This window comes from Phascolarctos cinereus, unplaced genomic scaffold, assembly GCF_003287225.1.
Source record: "Phascolarctos cinereus isolate Bilbo 61053 unplaced genomic scaffold, phaCin_HiC Scaffold_1;HRSCAF=81, whole genome shotgun sequence".
NCBI classification, from domain to species: Eukaryota; Metazoa; Chordata; class Mammalia; order Diprotodontia; family Phascolarctidae; genus Phascolarctos; species Phascolarctos cinereus.
In genome coordinates, this window is record NW_027555514.1 from 100,832,653 (window position 1) to 100,844,353 (window position 11,701).

The 11,701-nt window shown below is 39.7% G+C and overlaps 1 long non-coding RNA gene across 1 annotated transcript; it reads right to left on the bottom strand.

The window, feature by feature from the left end:
- Positions 1-6,702: 6,702 nt before the first annotated feature.
- Positions 6,703-7,683, bottom strand: LOC144456941 (uncharacterized). The gene is made up of 2 exons (XR_013486175.1): positions 6,971-7,683; positions 6,703-6,850 (listed from the first exon to the last, which is right to left on the bottom strand). It is a non-coding gene; the product is annotated as an uncharacterized LOC144456941 (long non-coding RNA).
- Between the last annotated feature and the right edge of the window lie 4,018 nt (positions 7,684-11,701).

The window sequence follows — 11,701 nt, forward strand, 5'->3', positions numbered from 1 at the left end:
ATTTCCTCACGACACTCCCATATCAATATAATTCTCTCTTATAACAAGTAAGCTCAGGCAAGCAAAATGAATTGACCATTTTTCATGTTTTAAAATTCATTCTTCCTTCTATACCTATCATCCACTACTTCTCTGAAAAGAGATGAGAGACATTTTTTCACTCTCAGTCCTCTGAAATAATGTACAGTCACTTTGTTGCCACTAATATTCATCATATTACCTTTTTGAACCATATTCTAGTCATGGAATTCATTCCACCAAGCCTGTAAGGCCAAATGTTCCTACTTACATGAGGATCTCTAGTTCATCTTACTTATTCTGCCATTTTTGCATTTGTGCATTATTTGAAGACATTGTTTTATTACTGGCTCCTTTCTTAAACTTTGTCTTCTGTGTACTTGTAGGTATTTCTTCTGCATTTCTACATTTTAGCTTCTCTCTATTGCACCTAGTTTGATGGTGCTTTTCTCCCTATTGCTTCCATTTCAGTTTAAAATTCTTGGAATAAATTTTGTAAAATTTCAGGCACATACATTCTTAGCAACCTTTCTAAGGTCCATCCCTGACCAGGAATTTGTTATTCCTACATTTTTGGGTGAGGTTCAGAAATACCAATCACACATTATCTTCTTTTCTAAGACATCATCTTAACCAGCTCTTAATTTGACATATTATCTATTCCCTTAATTGGACTTCTTCTGTAAAATGAGAATGATGTTCTAGATGACCTCTTTGGTCTATTCCGGCTCTAAATTTAAGATCCAATGATCCTACAAGGTCCCACAATAAAAATGCTGCCTTTGTCCTTCAATATTCAGTTTCTTAATGAAGATTTCATAATTTTAGCTTGTTTTCTAAATTCCTTCATGTCATGTCATTTGTGAACATAAGTCACTAAAAATGTGAGTAGTCCTACACTTTCCCACATTTTGAAATTTTGTCTCTCGTATCTTGAATAGATGCACCAGGAATACACAAGACCACTCTGTTCCTTATAGGATGATATCTCACTTGAGAGCACCTATAGATCCACACCAGTATTCCTTGGAGGATTAGCAGGTGCTTTCTCTTCAGAGCGTCCATCTTGTTCCTCTTCAGATAGAAGCTCATTTTTTTTCTTAGCCTCATACGTTCATTGTATTTTCTTCTTCCCTTTCTCCTGTGTGAGTCTCCTAACTTCCAGCTTTCTGGGGCAGGACCCTCTCTTCTTCAGATGTATTGTCTTCTTTGTTTCAAATACAAATCCTTCTGGATTTTGTTTCTTCATTTGTTTAACCTTTTCACCTAGGAAAAAAACCAATGTGAATTTTGAACACATTTTGAACACATTTTAACACATGACTCTTTCTCATGACAGAATTGCAACCATTTTGCTGTCTTCAAGTCACTTCACAATTCTCTCCACTCCCTATATTTGCTTGAAGCTAGACCCTTAGTACCTATCTTTCTTGCTACTCGCTCCAGTGAAAGAGTTTTAACATACTGCTTGAAGGACTCTTTAACTCAGGGGTCTTTACTCTTTTCACCCCATTAGCTCCTTGGTAGTCACGCCCAATGAATGGTACCTTCCTTTATGAGGGTATTCCTTTGACTTACCAGATTGCCCTATGTTAGTGTATTTCCCCAACTGCTTTCTCCTTGGGTCCTCCTTCTCTGAAAGTTTTGATTGTTCTCCTACTTCAGCATGAATCCCTCACCTTCTACTTCTACTATTTCTCAAGCCTTTCTGCGTTATCTTTCCACTTATAACTTAAGACCTTCTCACACTAAGAACTCAAGATCCAATCCTTTTCTTCTTTCACATCAAACCTTTTTATTTCTTACAGGATCGTGGAATTAGCACTACAAGGGACCTTACAGGTCATCTAATTCAGTCACCTTTTTTTTTAACGGAAAAGATTTGTTGTTTAGTCATTCAGTCATGTCTGACTCTTTGTGACCCCATTTGGGATTTTCTTGGTAAGGATACTGGAGTAACTAGCCATTTTCTTTTTTTGGTTCATTTTACACATGAGGAAACTGAGGCAAATAGGGTTAAGTGACTTGCCCTGGGTCATACAACTAATAAGTGTCTGAGGCTGGATTTGAACTTAGGTCCTCCTGACTTCCAGACCTGGCATTCTAACCACCGTACCACTTAGAAACTTGTGGTTCATGAGGTAGAGTGACCACAGAATGCTTTGCACATAAGAGGTGATTGATTTGTGAAAGGTCATATTATAGGTAGTAAATGGCAAGGTTGGGATTTGAACTCAGGTCCTCTGACTCCAAATTCAACATGTTTTCCACTGTACTTCATTGTTTTTTTTATAGCTCCTCATTCTTGTATTTCCATTTCTTCCCTTCATTCTCTTTTTTCTTCTCCTCTTTTGACTTCTTTTTCAGTTTCACCACAAATCCTCCCAAATTTCTCTGTCTAAATTCATCAAAGCCTGGTAACTGTCTTTCCCTTTGTCTCTAACTGTTATTTCCTCTGTGGTGTCCAGAGGGGGTTTGTGCAAAGAAAGGAGATGACTTCACAATGCGGTGGCTAGGCTGCTGGAGCACAGATAAACAGCTGAATCTTGAGACTCGGTGAATTGGATGTTCAAATTACAGGATGAGTTTCGGGGCCAATCAATGGAGAATCGAGCTTTTGGCACACCTGGTTCATCTAAGACGTTTTCATTCTGAAGGTAACACATGAACTTCAATTCTTCTTCCAAGAGCTGTCGATACCAAAAAATATAAACGTGTGGCTTGATGGGGCCATGTTCTCTCCTCTTGCCATGACCAAGTGTCCTGTGGTCTGAATAACTTTATCTTTTATATATGCTATTGGGAAATAAGACAGAAATCAGAATGACCATGTTCCTCCTAAGTCAGGAAGGGATTTTGAATGGCAAACACCAGTGCAAGATTTGAAACCATGGTCTGTTAAGTACAGGAGAGAAATTTCCAATCTGTACCCAGGATTCACCTGTTTCTAGAAAACAAATGGCCATACAATACAGAGCCTGGTAACTGCCCATGGTGGGGTTAGGGCAAGAACAGGTTGCTGTTACATAGAGTAAGTAGAATTTTAGGTAGGCTAAAGTTCTCTGGGACTCTTCCAATTATACTAGGTGGGGTGTGTTTCAGTGACGTCAACATCCTCTGCCTTAAATCTTTTCCAATTATTATTGAACCCATTTTCAACTACTCCAACACTTTCTCGGCAGTGGCTTTACCAGTCCTTTATTTCACCCTTACCCCTTTACTATTTATCTTTATCTTCCTCTTCCCTGGCTTTTCTTCCTCCTTACCCCCTGTTTTGATTCCCTTCCTATCCTAACTTTCTAAGATTAAAACTTTATAGATTGGGGGAGGGTCTAGACTTCCATCTTCTAGTTCAAACCCTTTATTACACAGATGAAAAAACCTACACCCACTGTCCATTCCCTTCCTCTTCAAGTATTTGGCAACTAACCTTTCTTCATTATCTGAGCAAGAAAGTTAGTTAAATTAGATAAAAGAGTAGTAAAAACTCCACACATTCTAGTGTTTCAAAAGCAACATCCATTTTAGTTTCCCTCTTCCTACTATAGTAGAATTATATTTGAATTGGCTCTCACATCAGGATAAACTAAAATGAAATTTCAAGCAATTAAGTGAACCTCCTGATCCCAGGAGGAGCTTTGAAGGGTCAAGTTGAATTAAACATAGCTGGATACTGAAATTTTCAGCTAGTTGCTATAATTCCTTCTCATTGCTCCCCAACTATCAGAAACCTAGATCCCTGTTTTTATTACTTCTGCACTTGTCCTGTTTGTGTGGCTGGGTAGGGTCTCATTTGTTTCTCTGAAGATGTCTGCTTTCCTTTCTTCTAGTTATAACTGGGAATACCTGCTAGATTTGAGGAAAGCTAGGGTATGAAAAGAAATCCACCCTGCAATATCATCTATCCTCCACTTCTCTGTTGCTAACCTTCACCTTGAAAGTCCTGCACAAGAGAAGTTCATTCATCTCACAGGAGCCCCTAGGAAAAAATTTCAGTTGTTTCATACAAGGTAGTCACAAATGCTCATGAAGATTCAGGAAGATGCAGGTTTGTTACATAGGGAAGCTTTATATCTGAGGCTTGTAACTCACCATTCTCATTTCTTCCTTCATGGAAGCATTTGGGAATAAAGAAATATAAGTAATATGTAAAGATCATTTTATGAGAATGATAACATGCTTCAACAGAGTTTCTCTGTATTTTATAATATTTTAATAATAACATGTACATTATTTAATATATGATAAATAAATTATTTAATTATCCCCTTTAGGCTGATTTTGTGTATGAAAGTGTCAATTTCTCTTTAGTTATCTTTTCATTTACCTGCTCCTCTGCATATTCATATATGTACCTAAACATATAATATATACTTAAACATGAACACATACACACACATATGCACATAAACATTACATATATAAAGATCATATGTGTGTGTAAATCTGCCCTTTGAACCAAGAAGACCTTGGTTGCAGTCCCACTGCTACCACATACTGATTTTATGACTCTTCAGTGAAATCACGATTCCGTATGAATATATACTCATACATATATGTACACATAAACATACACAAAAGTGTATATGTGACAGCTAGGTGGTGCAATGGATAGAAAGCCAGGTGTGGAGTCAGGAAGACTCATCTTCTTAAGCTCAAACCAGGCCTCAGACTGTGTGACCCTCGGGAAGTCACTTAACCCTATTTACCTCAGTTCTTCATCTGTAAAATGAGCTGGAGAAGAAAATGGCAAACCATTCTTTGCCAAGAAATCCTCAAACTGGGTCATGAAAAGTTGGACACAAATGAAATGACTGAACAACAACAGCAAAAGTATAGATGTATGTGCGCATATTTATATTTATATATTTATATTATGTATTATGAATTGTGTGTGCCCCCAGCTTTTTAGTAGCACAGAAACCTTATGGTTTCTGAATTGTGCTTCCTCCCCCAAGGTGGTTAAATTCCCAAACTATAGTACTTAACTCTTCCTCAGCAGAACCTAGAACTTCAGCAATGTACAAACCTTGTGGTTATTGACATCCTACATATCCCCCTCCATACACACACCTAATAGCTAAACTCCAGGAGAGTTCCCTTCCCACTCCCCACCCATATTCCAATATGCACAAAACTTTCTAGTCACAGCCATGTCTATGAAGACTAGTTGAGAAGACTACAAGGATTGGTGTTAAAAAGAGAATGACACAAAGAGCTGCTCTCACCAACAGATCTGGGGTACAGGCTCATTGGAGAGTAACTAAAGAAAATCCTAGATGGGCACTAGGCTTCTGTGATGTGTGGTCATTTGTTTCTTGGACATCAGTAAGTTCTGGGAACAGCTTGCCAGATTCTAGCTTCAAACTTTTTCCTACTAATTTCAATGCCAACCTTCCACCTAGGCTTCCCTCTGCTTCCTGTTCATGGTTCCTATGATTATCAAGGGAGCCAGAATCATCCTTGATTCCCAGATACCTGATCACAGGGATGGGTCAAGCAGAAACACTAAGATGTGAACAGGATGTGGTGTATAACATCACGTATTAGTTTGATATAAGGCAAAGCTTCCTTACAATTAGAGATATCCAGAAATGTAATGGCAGCTATCTTCTGACAAGAGGATAATGTGTCCCCAGATATAGATATAGGCTTTTCACTGTCCAAAATGTAACACCAAGTCAACTGTTTTTGTTGCCATCAGATATGCATGATAAAGACAGGGATGTAGGCTAGATGCGTGGAGAATACTGACCTTACCTCCCTAGATTCCCTTTTGTCTTGGCCCAAATACATTTGTAGTTAAGCGCAAGAAGATTTGGGGATCATACAAGAATGCTCTCACTAAACAGACTTCACTTCCAGCCTAGACCTAGAAGTCAAAAAGGACAGACACTGTCTTAACGTGGAGGCACTAACTTTGCTTTTGTTAGATGGATATAATGGGTAGAACTAAAGAACTATAGCTTACTTATATTGGGGCAGGTTCCAACCATTATGCCCAAGTAGACTGAAGGCCTAGTAAGGCAGGAACCACAAGTACAGCAGAGACATATGATGCCCTTTGAGGAGCAAATAGAGCTGCCACCATGCTCAATGAGTACCAAGCCTAGTAGACACGTGGCCCCACAAGTGACAGGCTCTGCAAGCCCAGTGGAGCAATTTTCCCAGAAGAGATGCCATGCTGGGTGAAGGGCTGATCATTTGATAGCAGTCTAGTAACATCATCAGACATCATCATCATCTTGATGCAAGGAGGTATGAGTAGCACCCTTATCCCATACACACAAAGTTACTTTCAAGGATTTCATGGCCCATTAAGGGATTTATGGCACATTCAAAAAATCTGCAATTCATGCTGGAACGTGATAAATACTGGAACAGTGGTTTAGCTCATAGCTTTCTCAAACTAGTAAGAGTTTTTCTGTCTTGGTGGAAGGGTAACAAGTGCCAGGAAAATTCAGCACCTCAGAGTTGCAGTAAGAGATGAAGGAGGTTTCTGCATGGAGAAGAGCTAACTTTGCCTTGCTGTGTCTGCTGCTGGCACAGAGATAAAAAGATGTTTGTTTGGTTCTGGATGACTGTATGATGAGAGCAAAGGTCTCCTTTATCCGAGAGACATCGTATCCCTCAGAAATGTCTCCTTTCTCAGTGCTATCTTTTGTTCTTGAGAAATAAATGAGCTGAAGCCCCTGGCCCTGGTCCTGGCGGTACCAGTACATGCTTTCATGTCCCAAATTCTGTTCACAATTCAGTGTCACATTCTGTCCTATTCCTGTGATTAGATTTCTTGGAGTTTGGATGATTCTGGCATCTTTGGTATCCATGGAACCTATGGGGGAAGCAGAAATAATCCACAGACAGAGATTGACACTGAATCTCTCAGGGATAGGATTTCAATCAGAATCAAAAAAGTCTGAGGAAGTATTTCCCATCAGCGTCTAGGACTTACCTGATCCCAGGAAACAAATGACCACACCCCAGAGAAGCCTGGTGTCCATGGTAGAATCAAGGCAACAAGGGAGCAGCTTCCCAGAACAGAGCTCTGGCTCCTGGAGAGGGGGTAGAAAACTGGCTGAGCTCTGGGGCACCCCTAGCTTACCACAGAGGATTCAGAATTAACACACCTTCTAAAACCTTGTAGCTGAACAAGTCTTCCCAAGGGGAGCTGGAGCATCTCCTAGAAAGGGGGAAGAAATCAGAATAGCAGCATTGCTGTTAGGTCTGTAGGTGTGGTTATGATTTAGGAGCTAGCAGGAATCCTGGTGGTATTCAAATTTAGGATCATTGAAGAAATTGTGTTTCTGTGTATGGAGGAGGCGAGAGTTATTTTATTACACTTCTGAGTTGAGACAGGTTTTACTATTTACTTTCTGCACTTTCTTTGCCTAATTTTCAAAATGGGAGGAGGGTTACACTAGACAGTGTCATGGCACAGACTGTCTCCCACACTTGGAATGTAGTGTGTCCTCCCTTCTGCCTCTTTGAATCCCTAATTTCCTTCAAAACTAGGGTCAAATGCCACCTTTCTTAATCCCCCCCACCTGCTAGTGTTTCTCCTTGGCCTCAACTGCCTTGTACTGTACTTCTGATGTGTGTGCATATGTATACATGCATTTCTGTATATATCTACACACACACACACACACACACACACATGCACACACACACACACACACACATATATATATATATATGATATGTAAATATGTATATAGGTAGACATATAAGGTATTGCATGCATTTGTATGTCATGTGATAGGTAATAATAATTTGTTGCTTTTGTTCAATTGTTTCTGACTGACTCTTTGTCTATACTGTCCATGAAGTTTTCTTGGCACAGATACTGGAGTGGTTTGCCCTTCCTTCTTCAGTGGATCAAGGCAAATAAAGGTTAAGTGTCTTTCCCTGGCTCACACAGCTAGTTAGTGTCTAAGGCCAGATTTGGACTCAGGTCTTCCTGACTCCAGGCCCAGAGCTCTATCCACTGAGCCAGCCACCTACCTGCCTCCAAATCTTATGTTACCTCTCCTTTTTAGCATGATCCTTCAAATATCACTGATAGTGGCCCAGCAATCACAGAACGCAGAACTCAGGAAGGAAACACAGGAATCACACACATAGAACCCAAATATGTAATTCATCTAGGCCTGGTGACCTGAATCTTTCAAGGGCAGCTTGGTTCTCTCTTACTATTTCCTTTCTTATCTTGGGTAGCAACTCTGTGAGTCATTTTTCTTCTGTGCTTCCGAATATGAAGTTCATTTTCCTTAGCAAAGCAAATGGCAGTGAAATATGAAATAAGCAGCTCAACTTCCCTCTTGTCAGTTATCATCTTGTCATCCAGTTGGAAAAGACTGCCCTTCTTTGTTAGAACCTACCTTTTTCTCCCAAGATACCTTAAAAAAAAACCCTAGCTTTTTTATTCCTTCCTTATTCTCTCACTAGCGTTACCTACTGCCATGATTGGTAGAGAGAAGGAAGGGAGACACTCCCCTCCCCTTCACTCTGTCCCCACAGGTCTCACTCCACATCTTCTCTGTACGTTGACTACCTTGAGCATCTTAGGGCTCAACTTTTTAAATTCATTTAACGGAGACTGGTTAATTTGTTTTCTCAGCCAATGTCTTCTTGACTCAATCAGAGATGTTTTATAGCTAATAAAGGGATCACTGGACATTACGACCTTACTAAGATATTTAAACCTCATGATGTATGACCACATTCTGTAACTACATCAAGTCACTTGGAGGAAGTGGAGAGTTTCCCTTACATAATCAATCAACAAACATTTATTAGTTAATATTATGGAATAAGCCAGGGGTGGCAAACCTGTGGCTTCAAGGCCACATGTGGCCATCTAGGACTTCAAGTGCTGTCCTTTGACTCAATTCAAACAACACAGAACCAATCCCCTTAATAAAAGGATTTCTTCTGTAAAACTTCTGTAAAAATTTTGATTCTGTCAAAAGGCCACACCCAAGGACCTCGAAGGCCACATGTGGCCTTGAGGCCGCAGATTCCCCAAACCTGGTAAGCATTAGAGCAAGGGAAACACACAAAAGTGAAATGATCCCACAACATACATTACATCCTAATTGGGGGTGGGAATGGCAAGTGGTGATAACAAGCACATATGTAAGTATTTATAAAACATATATAGCCCACTGGGGCAGCTAGGTGGTACAGAGAATGCCAGGCCTAGAGTCAGGAAGACTCATCTTCCTGAGTTCAAATCTGGCCTTAAACACTTACTAGCTATATGAGCCTGGCCAAGTCACTTAAAACTATTTGCCTCAGTTTTCTCAACTGTAAAATGAGCTAGAGAAGGAAAGGACAACCACTCCAGCACTTCTGCCAAGAAAACTGCAAATGAGGTCACAAAGGGTCAGACACACCTGAAAAGCAGTGACCAGCAATGACAACAAGGAAAGGCTGGTGGTGCAGAGGGCAGAGATATGAAGGCAATAGTCTTGGGGGAGACCTGCTAGGAAACTATGCAATATGTGGCACTTGAGATGAATCTTGAAGAAATCTTAAAGATGAATCTTGTAACTGCAAGTTAATAGAAGCGATTAGGAAGAATATTCCAGATAGCTAGTGTAAAATCACTAAGTTGGGAGATGGAGTGTTATGTATAAGGAAAACCAAGAAGCCTGGTTTGATTGGACGGCAGATTGCATAAAGCAGACTAATATGTATAATGTATCCTGAATAATTCACATGCTTTAAAAAATAGCTCTATACAATTTAAGGACATGTGCACAAAGGGTGCAAAAAACAAATGATGCAAACTGTGCTACTGACCCCTTGTGTAGAGAGCAGGACATGACGAGACTGAGTGTGAGAATGAGAAAGAGAAGTGAGAGAGGGTTTGGGAAAGGGAATGGAGTGGGGAGAAATGAAACAAACATGAAGAATGAGGCTGTGTTTTATCCAAACAATGTGAAATGATGGAATCTGTAGTTTGAAGACAGATATAATGCTTTAATTTGTTTTGCCCTTTATATTGTATCAAGGCAATTTTTTGTTGTCATCTCCCTTAATCTGCTTGACAGCCAGCCCTCTGAAGCCAATTACAAATTGCATTATTTTGGAGTTGGAAGAGGATTTGGAGATAATTGAGCCCAAATCTCCTTTTTGGCAATGGAGGAAACTAGTCTCAGAGACATAAAATGACTTAACAAGATAATGTCAGTGTGTGATCTGAGGGTCCTGGATATCTCTAAGACCTTTCTAAGGAGCCCAAGAACAAAACTACTTTATAGTAATTCCAAGACATTTTAATTTTAATGGTAGAACCTGCATACATACAATATATTACCCATATAAAAGCTCCTCTTGGGAAGGGTTCTCAATAATTTTTTAAGAGTGTAAAAGGATTCTGAGACCCCAAAACCTAAGAATCTCTCTGGTCTAAGATTATTCTGGATTTTTCCACCTCTTAGTAACTGCAAGCTGCTTCTCCCATTAGAGAGTTCCTCATGGAGTTCCATTTTAAGGAAGTACCCAGGCTGGCTTGCCTTCATTCCTTTCCAATTCTGCTTTTGACTCCCTAGATTTCACCTATATGGATATTTTTACCTCCTCCCTTCCCCCCACCCCAATTCTCCCACTCCTACCCTTCCCACACTGCTTAACTCCTTTTTCTATGAGGTCTTCTGCCATTAGAATATAAACTCCTTAAGGGAAGGAACTGTCTTTCTTTTTGTATGTATTTGTATCCCTAGTACTTAACACAGTACCTGGAATGAGGTAGGTGCTTAATAAATGCTTTTGACTAAAGTATGGACTAATTACCTGACTAGTTATGGTGAGAGGTTGAATTAAAGGAAGATTTCCTAACCCTCTTCACCCCTGCCTTTTCACTAAGCAGTGCTATCATTGTTAGTGTGATAAGTCTGACTTTGATACTTCCATATATCCATTTTCTCCTTTATGGGGATTCCTATTCCCCATCCCAACCCACCACTGGTGCAGATTATAACATATTCATAACTTCTGACCACATGTAATTTTTGCCCATGACCTCTAATAAATATGACATAGAATCTCTATGGAACAACTCATTAGAATTTTTAGTGTTTTATGTGTACCAGTAGGGCACTTCACATAATGTCTGTTATCTCAACTCTTAAACATGGCCAGTCTACCTCCTTTTTTGGAGGAATGAAGGAGGAGGCAATCAGGGTTAAATGACTTGTCCAGGGTCACATAGCTAGTAAATGTTTGAGGATGGATTTGAACTCAGGAACTTCTGACTCCCGTGCTGGTGTTCTTTCCTCTGGACAGCCTAGCTGCCCCCCGGCCTCCTTTATTGATAATATTTTCTTGATGACATATTTTATGATACTTCTTACTTGCAAACCTTCAGTGTTCATATGCTAAAGCCTACTTATGCACATCAAGGTTTTTCCATTGCTCTCTGGGTCTTCTGGAATTTTACTTCTTCAAGGAATATGGTGTTTCATCATGCACAGTCACACAGTATCATCTAAGGAATGTTTGTGTTTAAAAAAAAATGTGTGAGTGTATTTCTGTGATAAGAGTAGTTGGGAATCATTGATATTTCTGCATTAAATGAAACCCATCCTCTTATCAATTTTTCAGTTTTGTGCTTAGGTCATTGTTGTGTCTATAGTAACAATTCTTAATTTTTTTTTTTGGTCTCAGGAGCCCTTTA